Source organism: Anastrepha obliqua, chromosome 5 (assembly GCF_027943255.1).
Source record: "Anastrepha obliqua isolate idAnaObli1 chromosome 5, idAnaObli1_1.0, whole genome shotgun sequence".
Classification (NCBI taxonomy): Eukaryota; Metazoa; Arthropoda; class Insecta; order Diptera; family Tephritidae; genus Anastrepha; species Anastrepha obliqua.
Window position 1 is genome coordinate 33,785,782 of NC_072896.1, and position 26,538 is coordinate 33,812,319.

The window sequence follows — 26,538 nt, forward strand, 5'->3', positions numbered from 1 at the left end:
AGATAAGTGGTGGATGCATGGAAGTGCAGTTGAGTTCCGGTTGCCGGGATGCACGTCGATTGCAGCCAGTTCGTTGTTTTTGTGATGTTTGGTAATTGTGATGATATTTCGTTTTTGTGTGTGTGTGGGCGTGTGTGTTTATTTGTGTTTTTCGAAACGATAGCATGACTCGGCAGGTGTTTCACATTTGTGTAGACATTTTCAGTTTGTATTTGTTGTTTTTTTTTTTTTTTTTGCATTTTATTTGTATTAGTTGTTGCCGTTATTCAAATGTCGAAAAGTGAACAAATATTCACAAAAAAATGCATTGGAAAAAATTTAAATAGTTCGGTTATTTTGTAACGGTTTTGTATGCGTTGTTTGCATGTGTGTGTGTATTTCGTTTCGATGTGTGCATGCGGCAAGTCGAGTGAATCATAAAAATTGTTTCAACATGTTCCCATTTCATTGCATAGTTTGTGGCGCATAAAATTTTTAGGGTGATTTTCGTTGTTTTTTTGCAATTTCAGAGTTTCGTTTTTATTTATTTCATTTTATTAATTTTTTTTTCAGTTCCGTTGTTTTTTTTTATTTTATTGGGGAGCAGCGAGCGTAGCGAAATTGTTTAGTTGCGGTGGGTAATGTTGTTATTGCATGTTGACCAACACGCGTTGCATTTGTTGTTTTTATAGTTGGTTTTTTGTTGATTATTTTTAGCAAAGCGATTGTGGCGATAGACATCAGCGCCATTGATGGTGGTTGGCATGATATCCAGAGTACGTAGCGCAGGGGGACAGGGTGTGGTATTTGTTGTTGTGGCGTCGATTACGGCGTGTGTTGTTGTTTGTTATTGCATATGCAGAGATTATGATTGGCGGTAATTTTCATTTGTTGCGGGTAATTTTATTTATGTTCGAATGTTGGCCGTTGGAAATAAATTTTTTTTTGAAGGAGCATTTCTTGCACAAATTTGGTTAATTTTTATTTTTTGTTTTTTTGTTTATGTTCGTGCATATGTTTTGAATTAATGAATTTAAGTTGATTTAATTTCAATTAAATGTCGAGTTTTAAGGATTTTTATATATTTGTTTTATTATTTTAAATTTTTGAGATTTAGGAATTATATTAGTTTGTTTATTGAAATAAATTTTTTGTTCGTGCACCGAATTTCCGAAATTTGTTATAATTTTTTAGTTTTTGAGTTTTTGTAAATTTTTAGATTGGTGATTGGTTTTTTATTGGGATTTTTTGTTTGATTTTTAAATTGTTTTTAATTTTTTCAAGTTCCAGAGTTTTTTTGGTTTGATTGAAATTTTTAAATTGTTTTAGTTTTTGTTTGAAATAAAACGAATAAATTATTCGTGCACATTGTACGGTGTTTTTTGCATACATATATTTTTTTTTTGTTTTTAATGAAATACATTTTTGTTTGTTGGCGAGGTTTTCAAAATTTTTTATAATTTTTTAGTTAAGTTGATATTGGGCATTTTTTTGATTTCCCATAAATAATAAGATTTGGCGATTTTTTTTTTTAATTTTTGTAATTATTTTTTTTGAATGATTTTTTTTTTATGTTTGTATTTTTTTTTGTTTTGAATTAATTGGTTGTATCCATTTGTTCGCAATTTGTTGGTAATATTTTTGGGAATATATTTGGTTTTTTTTTAATTTGTATAATTTTTTTAAATTCATTTTTATTGAAATACATTTTTTGATCGAGGACAAAATTTTCAAAATTTGTTATAATTTAATTTTGTTGATATTTGGTATTTTGGTGAATTTTTGGTTTTGTTAATTTTAATTGTTTGAGCCAATTTTTTAGTTTTTATCCAAATTAAATTATTGTTCGCGCGGATATTTTCACAATTTGTTGCAAATTTTTAATTTTTTATGAAATATTTAAATTTTTTTTTAATTTTTTATAATTAAAATTTTTTTTATTGAGTTCAATTTATTGTACGTGCACGAGGTTTTAAAATTTTGTGACAATTTTTTAGTTATGGTGAATATGTGCAGTTTTTGAATTATATAAAATTTTTGTGTTTGGAAATTTTTATGTTTTGGTAATTTTTATGTTTGCCGTAATTTTGTGTTGTTTTGGTTCATTGTTCGTGTTTGTTTTACATTTGTTGTTTTGTTTATTTGAGTTTTTAGTTTTCGTTGGTTCATTTTTTTTTTTTTTGTTTTGAATTGTTGTATATTTTTTATTGATTTTTATTTTTGTTTTTGTGTAATTATTTTGTTGGGGAACGTAATTTCAATGTTTTAGAAAAATGTTTGGTTGTGGTAATTTTTGGTTTTTTTTGAATGGCAAATTTTTGAATTAAGTTTTAGTTTTTTTTTAATTGGAAATGAAATGAATGAAAATTAAAAGAAAATTTTATGATTTTTTGGTTTGTTTTAATTCAATATTTTTGAAAAGGGATTGCTTGTGGTAATTTTTGGTTTTTTTTTTATGGGAAATTTTTTAGTTTTGTTGGGTTTTAGTTTTTTTTAAATTGAAAAAGAAATTAATGAAAATTTAAAAAAAAGTTTTACGATTTTTTTGGTTTTTTGTTTTTTTTTTGGTTGCCACAAATATTTTGTTGGTGTACATATTTTCAACAATTTTTGTTTATTATTTATATTGGCAATGTACATTTTGTGAGGAATATTTTAAATTAATTTTAATGTGTTTGTTTAATTTTGATATATTTTTGTAATTTTAGTATGTTTTTTATAATTTTGTTAATACAAATTTTGATTTTTGATTTTTTATATTTTAATACATTTATTAAAATATGATGGGAGCCAATTTTATTTTTATTTTTTTGAGTACAATAATTTTTTGGTATTCCAGTTATTTTTGTGTTTTATTAGGTATTTGAGTTTTTTTGAAAATTGGATTTTATTAAAGCGATTTTGTTAATTTATAATTTAAAATATAAATATAAGTTATGAAAAGTAAATATAATATTAAATATTTTTTGTATTAATGACCGGTTCGCGCATTTTAATTGTTTTGTAAAATATTTAGTACCAAATGGAATCGAAATTATTTTTGGGGTAATAAAAATTTGGCGGTAATAAATAGTTTTTTATTTAATTTAATTGTTTTATAGTCGTAGTGGTTGTTTTGTGCGATTTTAATTGTTTATAGTTTTTAATAATTTTATTAAATAAAAAAGTAAATTTATTGTTTTTGTTAATTTTTTATCATTATTTTGTAGTTATAATTTTGATTAAATAATTCATTTTTTTAATTTGATTCAATTTTTTTCATCCCAGCAAAGTTATTTTTTTATTATTGCCAGCACAGCAAAAGCCATCAGCAAAATTATCACGCCATCAGGATAGGCATCACATTATCACCAACACCACCACACCATCACCGACAATATTATCACCATAGCCAGCATAATTGTTATTGTTATGTGTGTCGGTGTGCGCGTGTGTTTGTGGGTCGTTAAGCGTTGGTTAGTTTCCGTAATTGTTGTTATTGTTATTGCATTTGGCGACGCAGTGATTGTTGATACCGTTATTAATTTTATTATTGTTATTATTTTCATTGTGTTCGCAATTGCAGTTGATGGTTTTTATTTGGTTTTTGTTTGTGTTCGTTATCATTAATTGGTAATTAATACAAGCCAACAGCATTCACAAGTATGATAGTAGTTTCATTGTTTGTTGATGTTGTTGTTGTTGTTGAAGGATAGCAGCAATTTGAAAAGAAAGAAAGAAATCGAATTTCATTAGTATGTTGATTACCCTAGTAGAATATTTATAATTTATACAGTTATTAGCAATAAAGTTACTCTACATATATTGATTTTGGTACCCTAAAATCACTTAGAGACATAGAGAGAAACCCCAAATTATGGCCGGTAGTAAAAGAACCATCATGTTTTCCCTTGATTTGAATTTCTTAAGACATGTCAGTGAAGACAATTTCGGAGAAAGCTGAGGTATCTGCGAATTTCACATATTTAAAATAGAAGTCATGCGTTTGGTTAAAGTGGTTGTCCGACAGACCTTAAACTATCGATGGTTTCTCATTATCGCGAAATTTTCCCTAGCTACGAGTATAAGTACTACTTCTTCCTGGTTAGTCCAGTTACCAACGAAGGGGCTTTAACACATTTTAAAGGCAACACCTCGTGGTGGTAACAGAAGAGGGGGAAAACCTCATTTACATTAGAGAGTTCAGGTGTAGTAAGTATAGTATTTTAATAAACTCAGATTATCAGAACGGTAACTGCAGGCGAAATGATTGGTGCGCGACTACCATTCAGTAGCGTTGGGGTTTGAAACCTACAGTAGGCATGAAACGGCAAAGGATTGTAAAGGCTTTGCCTACTATCAGAATCCCCTCAGCAGGCATTGGCAAAACTTCGAGTGTATTTCTGCTATTAAAATGGTTCTCGTAAAATAACTATTTGCGTTACGAGGCAGCGTGAAACTGTAGGTCGCTCAATGTTTGGAACAACATGAAGACACCCACCACAAATTGGAAGAAGAGCTTGGCCAAATATCTAACGAATGATGTCGTGTAATTATATACATATATCTTGTTATATATAGCTTGACAAACAACAGTTTTAAGCCGACTTCGAATGGCAAATGGGTTTTTATGAAGAGGGTTTTCTTGGCAGAAATGTACTCGGAGGTGTGTCATTGTCTGCCGAGGACCGACCGTTATTAGAAATAAAAATTAATTTTCTTCTATCATTTAGTGTTTCGTGCCCGGGGTTTCGAACCCTATTATTTTATTCGTTAGCCACAATTTGAGCTGTTTGTTATTTGTTTCATTTGCCTAAGTCGGAACCTCTCGAACTTCTTTCAGGAGCAAAACCTTACCTTGAATTTCCAAGCTTCGGAACTGATTACATTATTCAAAATATTCCGCCGTTTTGAACAGGTTTTTACAAATAGATGATATGGAGAGAAAGAAAAAGAACGAACGCTTATATCTACCACGATTATCTTGACTCTGTCATATTTCATCCTTCTCACCTCTATCTGACCCCTGACTGGCCGCTGTCGCATTCCGTTCATTTCGTCTTTGCCTGGTCTATGTAATTTTTGCCTATTTCTAGTCAGTTTCATTCTATAATCTGTAAAGTAATATTTTGGGACTCTGAGGCATAGTGTAGATGAGTAAATTTCTCCAATGAACTTGCACTAGCAGAATCGGAATTATAACCGTCAAGCCCGATTAGTCTTAGAGTTTATCCTTTCAGCTCCTTGGCTTCCATTTAATGCTAATGATTACGTACACGGACGGATTTTTAATTAATTGAGTTCTGCGCATGGAATCCTTTCGGCGACGGAACGTATTCAGTCGTTGTTCGCCCTCAGTCTTACCTGCGTCTGGTATGCAGTTTCCACAAACGGGTCAAACAGGACGTGAGAGAGAGTTGTTAAAGAAGTTCTTGAAATTATGTTTCTTTGTACAGTATATATTTTTATAGGAGAGCTTTTTACAGTTTCCAAGAACGGAATCAGCCTTACTAAAAAGAAGATTTCCATTAGGCTTATGAATGCTTCTTCGAGAGTAACTTATGGATCAATAGAAGGAATTTTTATAAATTGTAGTAATAATTATCCTGATTGTGAAAAATATTGGGAGGTTGAATTAGTTTTAAGGGTTTTTTTCGAAGATTTGGGACTTTATTGTGAAAAAACGGTACAAAATAATATATTTTATTCGAAGTATTGGCCATCGCTAGCTACAACTTTCGCCCATCTTTCGGGCAATTTCCGGATGCCGTTTCTCCAAAATTCTGGCCGCTGCTTGGCTATCCATGACTCAACCCATATTTTGGTAGCCTCGTACGAGGAGAACCGCTGGTCCGCCAAATCGAGACTCATATGCCGGAACAAATGATAATCGGAGGGAGCTATGTCTGGACTATACGGCGGGTGGGGTAACACTTCCCAGCCAAGCGTTCCAAGGTATTTTTTGACAGGTTGAGCAACATGCGGCCGAGCGTTGTCATGTTGCAAAATAACCTTGTCGTGCCTTTTTACCGTTTCCGGCCATTTTTCTTTCAATGCCCGGCTTAAATGCATCAATTGCAGTCGGTAACGATCCCCCGTGATTGTTTCGCCCGGTTGGAGCAGCTCAAAATATACGACGCCGACCTGATCCCACCAAATGCAGAACATGATTTTCTTGCCGTGAATATTCTGCTTGGCCGTCGACGTTGATGCGTGGCCGGGCAAACCCCATGATTTTTTGCGTTTTGGGTTATCGTAGTGGATCCATTTTTCGTCGCCAGTCACCACCCGATGCAAAAAACCCTTCCGGTTTGTCGCTCGATCAGCAATTCGCACGTAAAAAATCGCCGTTCGACGTCGCGAAGCTTCAACTCGTACGGGACCCAATGTCCTTGCTTTTGGATCATTTCCATCGCTTTTAGACGCTTGCAAACGGTTGATTTATCAACGCCCAATGATTCAGCAAGCTCTTCTTGGGTTTGGCACGAGTCCTCGTTTACCAATTCCCCCAATTCCGCGTCCTCGAACTTTTTGGGCTGGCCAAGACGCTCCTTGTCTTCGGTGTGAAAATCACCACTTTTGAATCGTCGAAACCAGTACTCACATGTTGAAATCGATGGAGTATGGTCTGGGTAGGCCTCCTGCAGCAATTCACGGGCTTGGGCTGTATTTTTTTTGAAATTGAAGCAGAAAAGCAAAGCTTCCTGCAAATTGCGTTTCGACGGCACGAAAGTTGACATACTCGGAGCACGAAAACACTGCGTTGTTTATACTTCAGCGAAATGACAGATACTGATAAACAAAGCCTAGGGATGAGGCTTTGTCATGAATATATATTCAGTATTACCAACGCGATAAAGTGATAAATAGCGCCATCTGTGTGTCACCTTTAAAACTAATTCAACCTCCTAATAATAAAAACATGTATGAAGGGATACCATTGCCAGCAAAATTGTAGTTTGAAAGAATACGAGGGTTGCCCCTTATATTTTGCGCCTTTCCAACACTATTTGTGGTGAGCTGTACTTCGATACGTTTATCGCAAAGTTTGGTGTTTTTTGGCATAAAATTACATGCATCGTTTTTACTTACGAGCTTTATTTGCATTTTTTTCAGTGAATTGAAAAATTCAAATCGCCCAAACGATGGAATTAACTCGTGAAAAGTTTCGTGTGATAGCTTATTTCAATTTCCTACGGTGATTATCGAGATGGGAGTGCATTGACAAACTTACTTCGACTTTCAATGTGGAAACTCCACGTTTAGCCACTGTGAAACGCTGGCACAAAGAGTTCTAACGCGGCCGTGTTCCAAAGTTGTAAGCATAAGAAGCACCTCAAAGCAAATTGTTGCCTGTTTTTTGGGAAAATCTGGTTATGACCATTGTGTACCACCAGAAAAACTTAAATCAGTCATTTCTGAGTGGTACTTAACCATTTGTTTCTGAGAACAGAAAATTAAGGAAAATCAATCGCCGAACATGAATCATCTTTCACTAAGCCATCTCTCACGTAATGGCTCACACAAGAGAGTTTTCAACATTCAAAAGGCCGAATGAATGAATGGATGATTCGTCTGACAGTCCAGATTTGACACCTAATGATTTCCTTTTCTTCCCGAACATCACATATAAAATACGAGGTCATCGTTTTTCAACGCCTGCAGAAGCATTTAAATAGCGCGTTTTGGAGAAAACAGAACAAACGCGTTTTTGAAAGCAGGACAAGCCTGCTGTTCTGTCGAACTCTACACCCTATAGGACTGCCGCCAAGTATTACATCGTAGGGGTGAAATGCGAATTAATCGCCGCTCCTATTCCGTTTGTTTTCTACAGTTCTGAGTTTCTTCAACGTCTCTGCTATGACGTCGCATACTGTCGTCCATTTTTCCTTGCTTTGTACCATGGAATGCACGAATGCCCCAGGGTCGTAATTTCCGCCAAATATGCTGCGAAGCACCAATCTCGAGCCCATTCAATTGCCCACATTCGGAGAATACGTGGTAGACATTTTCTATCGTGTTTTCGCTACAGTATTCGGAACTGCGATCCGATTCGTGTTTGAACCGATAAAGGTACGCTTTGAAGCATCTGTTTCCGGTTAAAAACTGAATGAGGTTAATGAGGTTCTTTATTTCCAGCAAATCTATGCTGCGTTATGTTGTTTAATCTATGCTGCCAAGTTTGGATACTAGTTTTCTGTGCTGCAAAGCCTTTCGTTTCCCTCCAAGCTAACATCGCAGCTTCGTTTGCCAGTATCTCCACTGACTAGCGCTGCTTCTTCCGACACAGTTTTGAAGGCAGAGCACACCCGAAGCGCACATAAACGATACGCTGCCTTTATAGAGCGGAGATGAGATAAATAATGCGTAGCCAGATGCCTGGCAGGACTACTGTATAGTATTTGGTTCTTTACCACGCCCGCGCGCCTTAAGCTCTATCCGCGCTAATGCTGCTTCAGTATCTGATGCTTTTTCGGTCGCATGCCGCAAGTGTATCTCGAACGATAGCCTCTTGTCGATCATGATTTTCATTATTTTACTGCTGACAGTGTTGTGATACTGTGATTGTCAACTTGTATAGGTAGTACCTCTACTTTTTCCGGCCGTTTTTTGCTCGGCGATTGGAAGGCCGTTTTGCACTTGCCATGAGTTACCGGTCGCTATGGTCCAATTAGCTTTTTCGCAGATGTCGCAGTTAGCACGTTTTGGAGATATCCACTTCTGACTGGCAAAAGTGCTCTAAAAATGGGTTCAAACGAATTTGAAATTGTATTAGCTTCCAAGGAGAATATTTTGAAAGACAATAAAGCCATTTTCATCAAGATTTTTACTGTATTTTCATTATTGGACGCAAAATATAACAAAGGTAACTCTCGTATGAACAGGACAACTGTCTCAAGGAATTACTAATGTAATTGAGCGAGGAGCAGCATAACTACCCATAGGAACATACAGAGTGGCTATAAGTGGTATACTCGCATGTATGTAGCTGAAAAGGTAGCGCCTTAGGAAGTTAGCCAAACGAATTTCAGTCAACCTCGTACGTGTAAATACCAACGCATTATAAATTTTACATCTTCGCAATTAATTCCTAGTTCATGCTGAACTTCATATGTTAAAAATTTAGTGTTCTGTTTTTAATCACTTTTACATAGACACGCCTCTGATAGTAGAAACCAACCGCGTACTATTACAAAGGATTTTAAAATATAGTCATCTCTAAGTATGGGAGAATAAACATGAAATTCACGCTCGACCAGCTCCATTTCCTGTGTGATGCAACTTTTTCAATAATTCATAGCAAAACTTTGTGAGAACGCCACAAAATCAGGACATTCTTATTATTTTTTCAATTTCTATATCCATAGAGCTGCACTTAAACACACACACACATACTCATTCATGCAAATACTTATATTTCCACATTTTTGGTTGACACCTGCGGCCATGACTTTCGCCACCATTACGGCAACCACACAGTGGATTTTGTACACCGATACCACAAAATATACTTACATGTATACAACATACATACATACCCATACACCTACACATCCATCCACACATATGCATACTAACAAACGATTTATATGTTTTTGGTTGTTTGTTATTTTTTGTGCTGCGACGACGGAAGGTGTGCAGACCATAGTGCCGGAAGTATGTGATCATGGCGACAAACAACAAAAGCAACAACAAGGATAACTGGAAAATTTTACTGCGCATCTGTCACAATAACGTTGCCACGTGGCCATTGTGCAGCAGGCAAACGACGGGGCTCAGCCCAACCACTAGTCGCTGAGCGTCAATAGTTGTGGTAGTGGAGTTTATGAAAGTGGCCGCAATTATGCGGTTAAATAGTGCAACCCAAATTGCGGTAAATGGCAACAAAAGCGTACAAAAAATGGCTAAAGGAAGAATGTGTGAATGCGTGAATGTGTATGAGCGTTCGCCGATGTGTTTCCACGGTACTAACAGGCATACCCTGTAGGCAAATTTACTAGTGGTGAACTACCTCATGGCTTGCATGAGTCGCAGACCCAACAGGTCAGACAACTGCCGCTTTTCCATGCAAGGAACTGGTATTTTTAATGAGGGGATGGCCTACGAGTTGTGAATTCAGAGACTTCGATCAGAAATATACCAGTCTAAAACTAGTTCAAAATAGACAAAAATAATACTAGTCCGATTATTGACCAAAATCACATTTTTGTTTAAAAATGGCAAAAAATACAGTAAGCTTATAAATAAACAATAGAAAATTTTTTATAAGCATAAATTAAAATATTACGCATTTTTTAGCAGCCTTTCTAAGCATCCTTTCAGCCTCAGATTTTCTAAGTATTGACAGAAATGATAAATAAATGCATAAATATCTAAAAATTGGTATGATTTGAAAGATTAAACTAAAATTCGTTTCATTACATGTCATCCAATTTGTTTTTGAATAACTAGAAGAACTTTAAATACTAAATAAAAATATTGTGTGATAGAAATCTTTATTTTGACGTTTACCAACTCCATTGCTTGTCTGTTTCTATACCGCAACTGTTTAGTTCTCAAGTGTAAAATATGATTGACATACGATGCCATTTGTAAAAATTAAAACATCTTCCTATAGGATGATTAATTTTGCGCCACCGTTTTATATTGCATATGCGCTAATTTTAATGCCTTAAAACATATCCAAATAAAATTGAGTTGAAAGGGTGTAGTCAAGCAAAATAGGCAAGAATAAATCGTTTTGTAATGGGCCCAGGTCTGGTCTTTTTCGGCCGAGTTCGATTTGAGTCAAGAAATTCTAGTCCTAAACTAGTATTATTCTGTCTAGTTTGGTTTTGCACTACAGGGTGTCATACATAAGTACGGCCACACTGAACTATAAGGTTGATTCAAATAAAATAGGCATAAATAATTCATTTTGTAATGGGTACAAGTATAGTTTTTTGGACCAGTTCGATTTGAGTCAAAAACCTCTAGTCCTAAACTTGTATTTTTTTCTAATAAGTTTGGTGTTTCCTTGCGGGGTGTCATACACCACACTTCATTTTTTTGTTCACAGTAGTTTAAGGTATGCAAATGCGCAGAGATTAATATTGTAATATTTTCATTATGGTCTGCACGCAGGCATATGTGAACGTGTGCATGTGCATGTATGGGAATGAATGTAATGTACATCAAGGCTGGTCGTTTTAAAAAATATTTCAAAAACACTTTGATTACAACTCAGGATGCCCTCAGAAAACCCTAGGAAAATATCGTTTAAGCGCTCAAAGCGGATGACCTACAATGTCTATTCCACAAATTCGTAGCCACTGCAAAAATATTTTATTTGGAGGTATCGACTGAAAAGACAAAGAACCTAGTCATGTCAAAATATCTAATTAGCTGCAAACCGGAATAGATCTAACTGTTATTGAACAAATGTTGAATTTGAAATACCTCGGAGTGGTTTCGGAGATTTCCAGTGATCGCGGCATTGTTAAGGAAGTGCGAGAAAGATGTGCACAAAGAGGCAAGGTATAAGGCAGCTTTAGAGCCATAATATGGAGGAATAAAAACCAAAGAACGAAAAGTAAAACCCCAAAATAAAAATCTGTGATAAGACCCATTCTGACGTGGGGTGTAGAGGCCTGAGCAGAAAATGCAAATACAAGGCAAGTGATGTGCACTACAGAAAATAAAATTTTACTATCCATCTCAGGAAAAACTCGTCTAGGTTGCGTAAGAAAAGAAGCAACGGAAGGGAGGCAACGAAAGTTACTCACATTGTTAAACTTGTATGCAATATAAGACGAGCTTGAAATGAATAATAAGGATTGCTAGAGATTCTAAGCCCAACGAAAGACGTGCCCCGAAGAGACCTCCAAAACTATGGAAAGAGAGCTGGATATCTACGTCAATTGAAGACACATAAAATTCTTTTTATTATATGTGACCTGGTCTACGAAAAGGTACCTTACTTGCGAAAACAAGCTTTTAAGAAAACAGCAGTTAAAGTTTAAACTTCTAAAAAAATCAGTCTTTTTCGTATTTGTACTTTTCTTTTTTTTACTTTTAACAAACTTTTAAACAAATTATGATTTTCTGGTTTCCACCATTTTAAAGAGCCTTTCACACACTATTCGAATCAACAAAAAAGTGAAAAATGATATTTTCACACTTAAGGTAGCTTTTCATAGACCAAGTCACATATATTATTTTTATTTATTTATTTATTCATTAATGTCTATCAAAATTCAGGAGAGACATTTAAGATATAAATTCAGAGCTAAAATACAAATTTGCAATATTTAAAATTAAAGAGTGTAGTAAAATTAGATTATCAACATATGAAACCATTAAATTGCTAAAAATATATACAGGTTACAATTGAATTTTAACGAAATTAATAATTATAAAACTAAATTAACACATATATACAAGGCATTATTTTGATCTCTTACATAGAAAGTAATTTCTTAATTGCATTTGGAATACTTGTTTGACCCTTGGTCAGACAACGTTCTAACGAATGGCGCATTGGCACTTTATATTGTCCTACTAAAGCCAACGCGAAAAATCTTGCAACGGCGAAAATTTCTGAAGGGACATTAAACTGTATCCTTTCTCGAAGGACCGGGCAGTCAATTTTGCCATTAAGGAGATCAAAGATAAATGATACTGTCTGAAAAGTACCTCTGTCACTTAATGAAAAGAGACTAATCAAACGACAGCGGGATTCGTTTGATGGCTTCGGGTCTGAAAAATTGAGTGAATGTAGTGCGAAACGCATACACATTTTTTGAACCCTCTGCAGGATCAGGTATCCAAATGCAAGCAGCATAATTTAATTTGGAGCGAAAAATTGCAGAGTATAATATCTTAAGAGTATATGGGTTAGTGAAGTGCCATGAGTGACGTCCTACAAGAGCGAACAAAGCAAGTGAATTGCAGACGGCATAATTTAAATGCGTGATAAAATTAAGCTTTGAATCAAAGAAAACTCCTAAATCTTTTATCACATCGGATGAAGCAAGATATGTATAATTAATATGATAAGAGGTACTAAGGGGGTTTTGAAGCTTAGAAAACGTGATTTTATGAATTTTTTTAATATTAAGAAATAGACGATAGGAAAATAAATTATGCAACTCGGACTGTGGGACGGTTGAATCACTAGAATTTCTTATTTCAGTATACACTTTTAAATCATCAGCATAGTGAAGAAAATTAGAAAAGGAAAAACACGAACAAATATCTTCAATAAACAAAACAAACAACAAAGGTCTTGAAATACTACGCTGAGATACACCAGAGATGGCGATAAACTGTTTCGAAGAAACTCTATCGATAACTACAGTACTGTATCTCTTTATTAAATAGGATCGAATCCAATCAAGGAAAGTTGAAAGAAACCCGAGACATGCCAATTTAGTTACTAAAATCGTATGGGAGATTTTATCAAAGGCTTGAAGAAACCCGTATATATCGCGTCAGTTTGGAAACCGTTCTGGAAGCCTGCGTGGCAATCTTCCAAAAAAAGGATAAGCTGTATAACGTAATTGCAAAACCATGCTGTCTAGGACTAATTAGATGTTTAACGCTAAAATATAACTTGTCTTTGACAATAAATTCAAAAAGTTTAGTTACCGCAGATAATTTGGAAATTGGCCAGTAATTTGCAATACGGCTTTTATGACCGCTTTTGAAAATTGAAAATTGTATTACATTGGAACTGTGGTTTTACTGAATTTTTCGTTTACTCGTGCAATGAAATGAAATTTATCTTGCGTGAAGAAAGAGATAGAAGAAGCATTTAGTAAAATACGAAGAAGAGTGGGAAGAAGAAGATGAAGAAGAAGCTCAAGGCTTTTTGCATTCCCGGTAAATGTTTCTTTCAACCCCTATTAGTTTTTAATTTTTCATTTATATACAATAATATATTTGAAACAACAGTTAAAATGCGTATTAATGCAAAATATCAAGTTTAGACGTGTACATATAGTAGAATTTTACGATCAATATTTTTTTAAAATATTTTAAGTCATTAGATCACTCAAAAAAGGGTGGCTTTGACCATTATACGCAAAAGTTTTAAAAATAATGCCTTTTTGAGGTCGTTAGAGGGTTGAAATGTACTAAGACATTTTTTTCCGAAAATTTCACTAGAGGTCTTCTCAGACAAAATCTGCATTAAGGGGGGAAACCGGTTTAGGAGGCCAAAATTTTGGTGTTTTTCGAGAGTTTTTTGAACAAAGAAGAAATAATCAGAAATTTTTTAAGTTTAGAGGATATTTTATTTATATTTTTGGTACACTTTTAAACTTTTTTGGAGCTATTTCCGCGGGAGATAGTGGCGTTACAGCGTGCGGTCCATGGACGATCGCCATCCGAGTGCCTTGCTGGTGGGAATTCCTGAAGTTGCAATTTTTTTCTGAAATCAACAGCAATTGTGTTTTTTTATTAATAACATATTTCCTAAGAATATGAATCTAATTGAGGTAAAAAAATATTGAAAATTGCATGCTTTTGAGGCGCTTGAACACAAAGTAGTTTTTTATACCATATTTTTTTACCTATTTTGCTTAAAAAACCATATTTTAAATAATAGGTTCAGCACTAGGTTCATATAAATTAGAGTTGAATAAAGAAAAAATTCCGAAAAATGTTAGAACGATTAGTCGATAACTTTTTAAGCTAAAATGCCCATCAGTTGTGTTCCAGTTGTGCCCACTTAAGTGCTCATAGAATCGGGAATAATACGAATTTTGCTTTAAAAATTTTACTACATATTCTTGAGTAGTTACACTAATGATTTATGCAATAAAAAAAATCGATTTTTTGATCGATCTAAACCGGTTTCCCTCCATAAAAGAATTTGAAAGTGAACAGAGAGCAAAATTGTAAACAGTTTCGCAATTCTCCTTAAGATATGCAACACTTTTTATTTTGCTTTTCACAGGCATTTACTTTAGGAATGCACACAGGTGCTACCGGTAAATATAATCAGCGTTTCTTAGCGCCTTAGAAGATGGTTTGTTTGTTCTTAGCTACTTGCATAGAACTTTCTTCTTTAAGGTTGTAAAGGAAAATTTTAGCTGAGAATGAAAAAACGTTGTTTGTGGTCCTACTAAATGGTTCTATTTGTCTACTTTCATCTTAAATTCATTTCGATTCAGCCGCAGAGAATGATCTTAAATTGTTCCACAGTGTCATCTAATATAGATCTTTGGAAAATACGAAAATGTTTGTAGGACAGCTAAAACAGCTGCTGTTCTTTCAGCGAACAGAATAATAAACACAGGCTTAAGTAGATATAAATGGAGGGGGGCATTTCCACAATACAGCCTTCTTCCATCCACACAATACTTCAAACAGTCTTTGTTCACTTGAGAAATCTAAGGCTATCTTTGCATATACGAGCGGTGCCTTTTATATGTCGGAATTACAGAACAAAAACAAATTTTAATCATCGAAAATCACTTTATTGTTTTTCAAAATATTCTCCATGAAGATCTATACACTTTTGCATGCGTTTGAACCAATTGTCGAAGCACTTTTGCCACTCTGAATGAGGTACCTCCAAAACATGCATTCTGAATGCCGCAACCGCTTCTTCAGGTGTCGAAAAACGTTGACCTCTCAGTGTGTTTTTTACGTACGGGATTAAAAAGTAGTCATTCGATGCCAAGTCAGGACTATACGGCGGATGACCCATTAATTCGATGTTTTGGGTGCTCAAAAATGCAGTTGTTTGAGCCCTTGTGTGAGAACTCGCATTGTCCTGTTGAAGAGTGATCCGTCTTTGCCGATTGTTTTTCCTAATTTCTTGGAAGACAACTGGCAAATAAATGGTTGTGTACCACTCAGAATTTACTGTTCTGCGTTTTTCTAGTGGTACGGTTGCGACATGTGCGAAGTGCTTCGTGCGCGAACAACTTTTGTTGGATTTGGCTCATCTTGAAACACCCATACAGTCGACTGCTGTTTACTTTCGGGCTCATATGCATAAATCCATGATACATCACCTGTTACGATGTCACAGACGTGTTTCGAAGCCTGGCGATCGTATTTTTTTAGCATTTCCTTCGACCACTCGACACGAGCCTTTTTTTGAGAGATTGACAAATTGTGTGGGATCCTACGCGAACAAATTTTTTTTACAGTCAAACGTTAATGCAATATTGAATGTATGCTGGTCCCACTAATGCCTACGATTGTCTCAATCTCACGATAGGCCACATGACGATCTCGCAATATCAGTTCGCGCACAGCATCAATGGCTTTCGGAACAACAACTGATTTTGGACGACCTTCACGAAATTCGTCTTGGAGTGAACTACGACCACGATTGAATTCACCATACCATCGATAAACACTGGTCCTTGATGGAGCTTCATCGCCAAAAAATGAATTAAGTTCATCCATGCAACGTTGCTGAGTTGTAAAAAATAATCGAAAGTCGAAAGTTGTAAAAAATAATCGCACGAAAATGTTCACGATTTAATTCCATTTTTGGACCGAGATGAATCTTTTAAGTTACTGTAAACAACACAAATAGCGCTGGTATTTGAAAACGTTCTGAGTACGTAAAAGCCAAAAAATGTCAAACTTTGCGATACAGCTGTCAGTTGCCAGATTGCAACACCAGGGTTGCCAAATCCTGACATATACAAGGCACCCCTCGTATTTGGCCATATAATTAGATGAATTGGTGTCTCTAAGGATCAGTCACAGACTCGATAATAGTCATTGAACCAAGTCATGAGTCTATGTACATGCATACCTGTAAGTATGCTCAATTTATTGCTTGGAAGATTTATATGTGCTTGGCACTCCATAGGTAGGTAGGAGGGTTTAGATGGCAAAAGTACCACAGGCACATTACAAGTAGCATAAAGGCCGTATTATTACCATAATGTAGACCACTACCTGGGAAAAATTACAAAATTTAAAGGAAGAAAAACCATCTACAGCCATCCAGTGCTGTTGATGTAGTGCAGCGGGGAAACGGGATCTAGGCTGGAGAACTGCCTCAGGCTATCCCCTAAATTCACACTAAGAAATTTGAAGCGGAAATTTGCAAAGAAAATGTTCAGCAAGTCTCTTTCTATGCAGGAACCTCACAGCTTCTGCAATAGAGGTTGTACGGAATTCCAAGCTTCTCCGCAAGAGCTTCGATCATTCAGTGATCGATGAACACCGCTTTGAGTTCGGAAATTGCATGGGTTCGGAAACAGTACTGTCGCACTGCGGCCAAAGTGTTTGCGAGATAGCAAACGCTAAGATAGAACTCCATCTGTTTCGCTCTTTGTTAAGAAAGAAATTGTGCAGTTTCCCTTTAATCACGATCAAGGGGACAACGATGTCTGATTTGGAGGCAACTGAAACCTTCCTGGTAAGCTAATCGGCAATTTAATTTCCTTATATCTTCCTATGCCCCGAAACCCAGATAAGAGAAACATTTGGAACAAAGACCTACTGAACAAAAGTAAAAAGTTGGCTCAAAATTATCTCTTAAAAGAAGCTCGAAGCTGATCCGACTTATTACAAATATTGTGTTGTTAATATTATATTACAAAAACTTTTGGCGCCACACATACACATGAGCTTTTCTGTATATATGAGCACTTCCCCACACAAATTCCGATCGTGTTCTCGCTTTGGTTTGTGGTGGCCTTAATTAAAAGGTGTTGTGTGAAAATTAATTTATTGCCAGTTGAGGTAAATTAATTTTTACTTCGCACATTTTTGTGTGAAGCGAAGTTGGAGAGGAATGCAGACTTTCTTCAACAAAAAATAAAAAAGTCAAAAATGAGGATTTTTAATTGTAGTAAGTGGCGAGCTGCAATCAGAACTGAGTATATATGTTCACCTGTGCTTACTTTATTAAGTCTCTCTATCTTTTTGGGATATGCGTAATATTTTTCATGCTAAATACTTTTCGAAAACTTTTTTTTAATTTAGTATTTTATAAAAAAAGTTCCCTTTGTGCAAAATTGACAAATATTTGGGATAAATGGAACGCGAACAGCCCTCTTGGTCAAGGAACTAGAATTCAAAAATTTAACGAATTTCAAGGAATTGCCATCAAAATGTTCAATTTGTTAATTGGAATCTTTAGGAAACTTCCCGCCATTGTGGAACAAGAATATTGGGCAACAAAGAAGATAATTAAATTAATTTACGATGAATGAATTGCGATGAATGCTTGAGAAAGTACAGAGCTTTACTAGTCTAACTGTAAGAAGGGAATTGGGACAGATAAGAGAAGCTCTTGGTAGAGTTTCTGTGGTGACATAAAGCAGGTTTCTAGAGCATCCCTACTCCAGAAGATTCAAGCCAAATTTCTTAGTATTTCACTATTAATCTACAAAGATACAGAAAAATGGTCATTTGAGTGCAAAGAAACACCAGAAGTACTATTGTAATAGATATTCACTTTCCAGAGTTGCAGCGCACAGCACATGCAGTAAATTAAACTGAGGATGAGCTAGAGTTGTTTTTATTCTTAAACCGGGTAAAAGCAACCATTTGTATCCCAAGAACTATAAGCCAATTAGCCTTACATCATTCGTATAGCAAACGTTCGAAAAGCTGCTAGATTCGTACATTAAGGAAAGAACTGAACCTAGTCTACTGTCACCAAATCAGCAAATGCATACACGAAGGGGAAGTCCACTGAACCAGGTCTTCACAGAGTGGTGCTACAGATATAGAAAGCGCTACATTGTAGGCAATATGCAATGGGATTCTTTCTTGACATATCTGGAGTCGTTAACAATGTACAAGGATCAACGGAAGTTTTCATAGAGGGCCTGGATTCAACTGGTGAGGAGCCTGCTACTGTACACTGGATCAGATAGTGATGGGCGAATGGAGTTCCAGTACAATCTCGAAGAAGGCAAACTGAGTAACTCCACAGAGAGGAGTGCTCTCCCATCTTCTATGGAACCCAGTGATAAATCAAATACTCATCAAACTTCAGAATAGCGGACTAAAACTGACGGCATATGCTGACGACTTGGCTGTTATCATCTCAGGTAGGTGTCCACAAAAGATGAATGAAATACATACAAGGACGCTTAGAGGGAACTGCAAGTGGGCGGTAATGGTCAGGCTGGAATTAAATCTAGACAAGACGGACTTCGTACTTTTTACAAGGAAGTGCAAGATTCCTAATTGGTCAATTGAAGACTGGGGGAAATTGAGTTGATAACAAAAACATCGACTAAATACCGAAGCATTGTTGTGAATGGCAAACTGTCATGGAGATAAATAGTGGAAGAAAGAGCAAAGAAAGCCTCTAATTCCGTATATACATGCAGAATAATGCTGGGGCTACCTGCCCGACTCACACATTGGATATACATGGCGGTCATTAGACCAATAATGGTAGGCGGCGTGCAATAAAGTGACGTACCTTAGGAGGCTGGAAATTGTGCAAAGGATTGCAGGCATATGTGTAACCGGTGCTTTGAGCACAACTCCAACAGCGGCAATACAAATAATTCCAAGCAAACTAATAGTAAGAAACTTAGCCAAAGATCTGCTCTAAGACTGAAGATGTCAGGACAAATCTCACAGAGGTTTTTTCGTCACAGCAACATTCTGGATTCAGACGGAAGGTCAGACCAAGTGATTCCGCGAGTTAAATTTGGCAAAAAGGTTAGCGCCATCACAGAGCAAAATGGCTGGCAGAAAGGTCTAGAATCCACATACCATTCATAGAATTTCTTTACAGATGGGTCCAACATGGCGAAAGAAGTAGGAGCGACTGTTTTTTTGGATGCAATTTTATCTCCAAAAGTCTTTCAGACTCCCTAATTACTGTAGTATATTTCAAGCTGAAATTTATGCGCAGCAAAGCAGATGAATTAACTCTGGAATTAGCGACTCTTAAAGCAATTGTGGTTCCTTGGACTAACTCGAAATGTGTGCAGATCCAAAATGGATGAATTCTGTGGAAAGGGGTTGGTCACTATTTACTGGATACCAGGACGCAAGTGAATAGAAGGAAGTGAGAAACTTGATGAATTCGCTAAGGCAGGTGGTCGATGGATATAATCCCTTCACTCTCCTTTCTGAAAACGGAACTAAATGGAAAACTAACCCTGGGAACGCAGTAGTTATGGGAACACTCTACCTGGTACAGAACTGCCAAAATTATGCTAAGGACTTAGTATACCAAAACTGACAACTTTATTTTATCACTCTCTAGAGCAGATCGCCTCCGCGTGGGGCACCCTGGATAGCGTCAAATGATCTGCCCTGACAGGCCTCGGAGTAGGTTCCAAACCCGTCGCCACTGGGTTGGCGGTATAGGTGCGGTTGAGATGACTTCCGTCTTTGCGTCCGGTCTGGCTATGACCCTCGTCAACCCTCGCGCTTAATGTAATGCTAAATGTGGTACCTATAGACATCGCAGGCAGAATTACCGCTGGACGTACCGCAATCACCCTGAGGGGCTTGGGCTTTAAGCTCAATCTCACATATGGGCACTTCAGCATACTCAGAAACGTTGATTTCATCCCCCCACCAACGGATCAGTGTGTGTCCCCGCGTAGTCCAAGAGGAACTTTCTCCACCCATATTCCATCAAGGGAGGAGTGGACCGGGGGCTACACTTGGGGACAGGGCCTGGTTAACCTACTCAAGGATGGTTCGAAGTTGGATGACTGGGTTGGAAGCTCCCCATCAAATGCAAATTTAGGCTACCGGATAACTGCAGTGTGCAGAGGTGGCCGCAATCAAAGAAGCAGATGGCTGGCTACTTACTTGCGTAATAACTGTAAAGAAGTTAAATATTTACTCCGATAGCCAAGCGGCAATCAGGACCATAGGCTCTATTGTGGTGAATTCGAAACTGGGCAGGGAATGCCTGGCCTCTCTCTTTCTCTCGAATGCATCAGTGACATTGCTGGAAACTTCGAAGCCGACGAGCTACCCAAACAAGGGCCCTGTGAGGCAATGTGCCCGCGAAAGGAGGGGATCGGGATCCCCTTGACTACCTGCGCTCTACTCCTGGACGGATGGGCTTTGCACCAACTCAGCGAGCGCTGGGTAAGTACACGAACGTGTAGGGTTCCGAAGTCCTTCTGGCCACGTTTGGATAGACGGCGTTCGAGGGATATTCTGAGGATGACAAAATCCCATCTCTCTAATTTCGTGGGCATCCTCACGGGGCATTGCCCGCGGGGTACACATGCCGTGAGACTCGGAATCACTTCGAGTCCTCTTTGCTTCAGCTGTATGGAGGATGAGGTGGAATCATCTCAGCACCTGCTCTTTAGCTGCCCTGCTCTCGCGGGACTAAGGTTCAACCATCTTGGTTCTCACTTCTTTTCTGCGCCTGCTGATATTGCAGGTCTTTATATCAAAAATCTGATGAACTTCATCAGCTGTATAAAGAGGTCCAGATAGACCATATATACTCAACCCTCCACTGCCTCTCCTTTTCGTCCTCTTCGTCCTATCGTTTTTCGTTTCCCTTCACCTCTTTTTTCCCTCTTGCAATGCTATCAGAAAGGAGGAACTAAACATCTTTCGTCCGATTGCGCTCACTCTCTGGACAACCATTAGTACCTACCCTAACCTAACCTAGGAAAGACTGTATAATATTTGTTGGAATACTGATGGGATACTGTCTCACTCTACATCACGCAGCCAAGATGGCATTAGTCCACAGTGATGCGTGTAACACATGTAATGAAGTGAGTGCGGGATACTTTGGATTATCTACTTTGCCATTGCCCTGCTCTCTGTAGGACTCCCCAAATGTGCTTAGAATCAACATATTTTTCATCCTTGGAGGATATTCCTGATAAAAGGCTGAATGGTCCATTAAAACTCGTGAAGGCGTGCATTTTGAATTATATAAAATAATATACAAATACATATCGCTGGCAACACAATGGACCCTAGAGATCTAAGTGGCATATTTTTACTGATCAGCCAGCTCTACCTAACCTAACCTTGACATACTCGAATATGGTGGATCCATCCAGAACTTTTGCTTTCATCCCTAGCAAGGCTTTTTAGTGGCTGGATGACCGGATGGAGAAGTCTATATTTGAAACGCTTACCAAATTAGGTGCACAAATCGTTTCGCTCTTAGCGGTAAGCTATTTTTGATCTATAACGGAGAGTGTTCCAAAATTACTGCTCTTTCTGATTTCTGCATATCCATAACAGTGGATGCCATTGGTAGTTAGAGCTACCCAAAAAGTTATTTAAAGGTTGATAAATTCCCTCACCAGTTTTATTCGTTTTTCGCGCTTAATATTTTATCCGGAGTTGAATTTAGTAGATAAAAATCTCCATTTAAAACCTGGTTGTACTTTTCGTCCAATTTTTCCCCTAGTCCAGTCAAAATACATTCACAAAAAGCAAGCAGCTAATATTGAGCTCTTAGTTAATTCAGGACTACGGATTATTATAAACTCCTTTGCAGTTTCGTCCGTGCATACCGCACAAATTACCAATAATCACTTTGGTGTGTGAGTCAATTTCGCCTGCTCATTTGCTCCAGCAAAGTATTGCCTTAATTAAATTTCCAATTTTTCGCATAGCCAAGTGCACGAATTTGGCTATGCAACGTTCACTTACCTCCAACCATATTGTCCACAAATACTTTAATGCCACACAAAGCAGCGCTTCAGAAATTTGCGTGTGTGTATCAGTGTACATATGTCCATGTATATGTGCACAGTCATGGCTGCTTCTGCGTCCATTAAGCGAGTGCAGCGGTTTGCGTTTGCTGCAGCATTCTTCTCCATATTTGCAAGCCAAATTCTGTGCAGGTATGTTAGGGAGTAGGATGTAGCAGCTGCTGTGCGCGTATGTGCGACATGACAAGAGGCAGAACATTTAACGTATTAAGCGGGCATATTTAATGCAAAATCAACAACGCCGCTGAGGCTCAGTGCGCGGTTAACATGTTGGAGTGCCAAGCAAAAGCACATGCACTCATACATATACACGCATTCATGCTCATGCAAACACATTCAATGATGGCTCACAATATCAACAACAACAACAATAATAATCAAATTGATCGCGCTGGCCTTCAGTGTACAATGGCCACCAAAGCTAATAGTCAACAACGGTGGGAAGCGACTTTGTCGTTAAGCACAGCAAATGAGGAGCATCATAGGCGGCATTCGTATTTGTATGTATGTATGTGTGTGTGTGTACTCTTAGCCACGCCAAAGCTCTCATATTTACTTATGGGGAGTTTCGGGAACAAAAGCTCCTGCCCGGCCAAGTCGTCATGCACCGCTGGTTGGATGGTCAAATCAACTGAGCTTAAGTAACTGGCTGAGGCTAAACCGACCGAATGGTGTTGGTTATTTGTTTGTATGCGCGCATATGAAATTGGTTTACATTGGTTTGTGTGCATAAGTGCAGAATACACGTTTTGTTAGCGCTGTCACCAAACCCACCTGCCACTCAGCAGCAACATTCGCTGTAATTGACCTTGGAAATGGGCACATGCAGCAGTGTTTTAGTGCATTTAAAGTTAATAAATTAGAAAATTATGAATTTATAAAATCTCAATTTGAAAAGATCGAAAATTCTTAAGTTATTAAAGTGAATTCCTAAAATCAGAAATTAGTAAATTCAAAAGTTGAAAAGCTAAAAAGCTAATCAGTTCATAAATTCATAAATCGAAAGTTCGTAAAATTCATAAAGTTCGTAAAAATCATAAAATTAATAATTTTATAAATTCCCAAATTCATAAATTCATAAACTCAAAAATTCATAAATTCAGAAATTCATAAATTCATAAATTCATAAATTCATAAATTCATAAATTCATAAATTCATAAATTCATAAATTCATAAATTCATAAATTCATAAATTCATAAATTCATAAATTCATAAATTCATAAATTCATAAATTCATAAATTCATAAATTCAGAAATTCAGAAATTCAGAAATTCATAAATTCATAAACTCATGAATTCATAAATTCATAAATTCATAAATTCATAAATTCATAAATTGATAAATTCATAAATTCAGAAATTCACAAAGTCAAAAACTTATACATTTCTAAATTCATAAATTTATAAATTCATAAATTTAAAAATACACAAATTCATAAATTCACAAATTCACAAAGTCATAAATTCATAAATTTATAAACTCATAAATTTATAAATTCATAAATTCCTAAATTAATAAATTCATAAATTCAGAAATTCATAAATTCATAAATTCACAAATTCATAAATTCATAAATTCATAAATTGATAAATTCATAAATTCATAAATTCATAAATTCATAAATTCATAAATTCATAAAATCATAAACTCATATATTCCTAAATTCATAAATTCATAAGTTCATATATTCACAAATCCATAAATTCATAAATTCATAAATTCATAAATTCATAAATACATAAATTCATAAATTCATTAATTCATAAATTCATAAACTTATAAATTCCTAAATTCCTAAATTCCTAAATTCCTAAATTCCTAAATTCATAGATTCATAAATTCATAAATTCATAAATTCATAAATTCACAAATCCATAAATTCATAAATTCATAAGTTCATAAATTCATAAATTCATAAATTCATAAATTCATAAATTCATAAATTCATAAATTCATAAATTCATAAATTCATAAATTCATAAATTCACAAATTCATAAAATCATAAACTCATAAATTCCTAAATTCATAAATTCATAAATTCACAAATTCATAAAATCATAAATTCATAAATTCCTAAATTCCTAAATTCCTAAATTCATAAATTCATAAATTTCTAAATTCCTAAATTCCTAAATTCATAAATTCATAAATTGATAAACTCATAAATTCCTAAATTCATAAATTCGTAAATTCAGCTTATCTCAAGTCTCATTTCACAGCCTCATTCGAATTTCTCCTGTTCGATCAATCGCTGAAGGCATGACTTGGGAACTACTATAGTTCCACGTTGGTTTTTAAAAAATTTGGTCTGCTCAGCCCATAAGATGAACGACAACACGAAACCTTTCGACTACCAGTAAAGTGTGAAACTGACTATTTTTAAAATTCTTAACCGCCACACATATAATTCGGTATCAGTATAATTCGGTATCAGTAATATCATAATTTTAGTACCAAATCCTCCATATGGTTTTATTGCCATAAGTACCCTTTTACACTTCTTTCGCTCTGGCAGCCAAGTTTTTTCCGGCTCATTGTAAGTTTCGAAATCACTTGCACAGCTACAATCAATTCCATAAAATTTTGTACCACTCATTCCTTTCTCTCTCTGATTTTACCTACGTCACCACCACCTTAAACCACCCCCTTCATTGTAACCCTTCATAATTTGTGCCCGCTCTGCTATATATTTTTTTAACAATCGGTAATTTGTGGTTCTTGCGGTCGTGTTCTCTGTTGTTTTTCACTTACTGTTTTATTTATAGCACCATTTTTGCATGCAAATAAACACAAATACATGTACGAACACAGCAACAAATGTGTTTGTGGCGACTACCTGCACGTTGACCGCTATAGCTTTTTAATTTCATATATTAGGGCTTTTTCGCATGGTTGGCTGGCTGGTGGCTTGACTCGCTGACTGAGTGGTAACGAGTTGGATAATTTTCTGCATGAAATTGCACCTGGCCAGTTTCTGTTATTATTTTTTGTGGCGCGTTTTTCCTTTCCGTTTTCTATTCGTAGATGTATGTGTGTATGCAACGTTTCTGCTACTTTTCCCTTCTTTAATTGGCGATTATTTTGTCGTTGGCTACCGACTTGTAAAAGAGTTTTTCTTTATGTAGATTTTCCTTTTGTTTGTCAATCAAAGGGAACTCGGGGAAAGTGAACCGCGATAAACAAGAACTAATAATTGCTTTTTTTTTTTCAAAAATAAAACATTCAGCGGCGAATTCGAGCCACTTATGTATTGGGAGCAACACCAATTTAAATACAGAAATTGTACATAATTTTAAAAGTTTAAGGACTGGCAAAGTCTTGATAATTTAGGTTAGTTTAAGACGGCTACAAATAATTCAAAGCCCAATTAGTTAAGACAATTGGTTTCGATTAGAGATGTCAATCGCGGTATCCCGTTAGCTGAGTGTCATGGTATTTCAGTATTTTTTAAGTCCCGAAAATCCTGAAAGTTTCGGGATACATAATATCTTACGAAATATATGAAAAAAGGAAACGAAATTGCCGACGAATTGGTCAACCGTGGATCAGCGCCAGGGCCAATAATCGGAATCAGTTCCGCAGGAATCATGAATTGGTTTAGCGATTATGTAGGCAATCTACATAAAGAGCGATGGTCCGGTCTAGAACGCTGCAGAACAGCAAAGTGTTTTGTGACAAGTCCGAACAGAAAACTGTCAAACTTTCTACTAAAACTTAGAAGGAAAGACATTCGGTTGATGGTCGGCATCATTACAGGACACAACCCATGGGGTCAGCATATGACCACCATTGGAATCATTGAGGACCCGGTGTGCCTGTCATGCTTGGAAGAGGCGAATAGCACTGAGCACTTTCTCTGTGAGTCTCCTGCCTTTGCTAGAGCACGGCTATGAGTTTTGGGTTCCGATGTCCTGAGAATGAGTAATA

At 36.3% G+C, this 26,538-nt stretch overlaps 1 protein-coding gene across 4 annotated transcripts in view; it reads right to left on the reverse strand.

Moving 5' to 3' along the window:
• The window catches only part of LOC129248448 (limbic system-associated membrane protein), a 104,557-nt gene that overhangs the window by 47,704 nt on the left and 30,315 nt on the right, over positions 1 to 26,538 (reverse strand). The gene's annotated exons all lie outside the window — the stretch shown is intronic.